The sequence below is a fragment of the Melampsora larici-populina genome, assembly GCF_000204055.1.
Source record: "Melampsora larici-populina 98AG31 unplaced genomic scaffold MELLAscaffold_2, whole genome shotgun sequence".
In the NCBI taxonomy this organism is placed as follows: domain Eukaryota; kingdom Fungi; phylum Basidiomycota; class Pucciniomycetes; order Pucciniales; family Melampsoraceae; genus Melampsora; species Melampsora laricis-populina.
This window is the reverse complement of record NW_006768766.1, coordinates 1,222,787-1,225,285: the sequence shown is the minus strand read 5'-3', so window position 1 is coordinate 1,225,285 and position 2,499 is coordinate 1,222,787.

Below are 2,499 nucleotides of genomic sequence, written 5' to 3'. Positions count from 1 at the left end.
TTTGCGAATACCAATACCACGAATCAATCAATCGCCTTCTGCTCCCACATTTGGCTGTTTCCCAGGACCAAACCACGACAATCTGCCTCTGTTTTTTGCCTGCCGATCTATCTACTCCATCACAAGTGCCAACTGCAATCCCAAAGTCGCCGATTCGCCTGTCTATTGTGGGACTCTGAGCTACGAATAGGCAGGTGATACGGCATTTGGTGAGCGTGATTGGTGCTCTTGGAGTATAAGGCAAGGATTTAGGCCATATAATTGTTCCTCGAACCAGTCCCATCACAGTCCTTGATCTACCCCTTGTAAGTTCTTATTACTCATGTTAGCCTGAGTCTACAAATCCTATGGTCAACATCTGAACTGACAAATTTGGAATCATCGCAGGGTTAACTAACTCGAGTATCAGCGATAATCAAATCGCTGAATTGAATCGCGTCCACTGTGACACGTTGAATCGCACTTTCGTTCCACTCTTTGATTGACGCATGTAAGTACCTATTTTCAATTTAGCACTCAGGTGATATCCAAACACTAACCAAAGATGTGTTGAATTCAATCGAAGTCATCACCACATGGGACGCAAGCGCAACCGAGCCGCCCAACGGGCTGCAGGGGTAAAGCCCTCAAACTATAAATCGAAAAAATCGCCTTGTTACCGCAGATATCAGCAAAACCGTCAGAAAAAAGGAGGAATTGGTCATGCGTTCTATCGTTATCACCGGAAGCGTACTACCCTGAAGTGTCAATTGGCAACCGAACTCGGACTACCTCTTGACACTAAGTTTATCTTTCGATTTGGAACCGACGATCGAATGAATACCAATGAGTTCGAAGACCTGGAAATTTATTATGGTACTGTTGCAGTCATCAACAAAGCAGACCTGTCTTTAGTCCTTGCGGTCCGATGTTCAAGATTTCGAACTATGGATCATGACCTTCGAAAGCAATTTGATCATTCTATTTCTACCATTTACAAGCATGCACGAGCTCGCAATGAGTGTAAACCAACGGGCTCACAAGAAGCAGACCAAAGTCAAAGAATCTAACGCGGAAGAAGATGAAGAACACGTATGTGGATGGATGGGCCATTGTGGATGGCGAGGTGGGACGGACGAAGGCAAATCCCTTGGTTAGTTTTTTCTTGTTGAGCAAATGGTTTCTATCGTTATAAATGCTTACAATAATACTGATATGGTTTGCATCATCATCGTGTGCATAGGTGCCTATGCCATGAGCGCTTTCACTGCGACTTCCGAAGACCGAATGTTAACGGATAAGGAACGTATGGAACGATTTCATATAATTCGAGACTTCCTAGCTGGCCAATTCGCCAGCCTATCTCTATATGTATTTAAAACGAACCTCGCCCTCGGCCTATCTACAAACATCCCTGGTTTTGATGACGTTAGGTGGCAGTTAACACCTAATGGATTGGTTTTCGCATCCAACATTGCAGTATCTTGCGATGGTTTTGCAAATCGCATGCATATTGATAAGGATCACACACGATATGCGTTTGGCCTATTTGGACTCATTAATCGGGAGACTGGCCTGCCATGCAGCAAGGAAGAGGCCCGGTTACTAGGATCGGTCGAAGATCTGTACTTTGTAGTTAAAGCCTTTGGTATCAAGATTGCTTTGAGTCGTTGCAATGGTCTATATGAGATGTTATGGGATACTAAAGTAAGTAATTTGATGCTCATACTTATATGTAACAAGATCATTGACCAGAGCTCTAACAGATTCCCCATTTCACCACGGCCTCTCAATCTCTGGATGCCAAAGGGAAGCCGGTGCCACCGAACCAATGCAAAGTCACTCAATTCGGATCATCTTGTCAAATATCTGAAGCCCTGGTCCAACGCATTCAACTGCTTGAGAAGGAAAAGGAGGGTAAGACGCCACTTGAGTGGGAGGAATTCAGAGCCAAGCGAGTCAAAACGTATATTGACGAGAACAGTGTCAAGATGGATCAGGAGAAAGCCCGCAAAAAGATGCGTGCAGATTTGGCAAGGGAGAAAAGGGCAGCCAAGGTGAAAGCTTTGATTCAGCAATTGCCCTGAGGGTTGAATGGTTGTGTGGAAGGTACCAAGATGATATATCGAGTGCTCACGCTGTCTTTGTTCCATGTAAATCTCTGGAACCAAGATTTCTCTACTGGATGTATTTATTTCCTTATTACATCCTCTTGTCACAAGGATCCATCAGGATCCTTCCAACAACGAGGTGACTTTGTTATTGTTTTTCTCTGGATTCTTTGTTATTTCTTGAAGGTTATATTCTCATCATACTCAACTCAATGATAATATATTTTTCGTAAGTGAAGAGTGTTAATCACGCCTCACATACCTCTTAAAATGATCAGTGAATGTAGATCGCAAAGGTGTCAAGAGTGTGATTCACACCCCACAGTCCTCTAGCAGTGTGAAAGGAGTGTGAATCCCACTGTTAAACTCACCAAAGGTTTACTTAGGATGATAATTGTATAATCGCGCG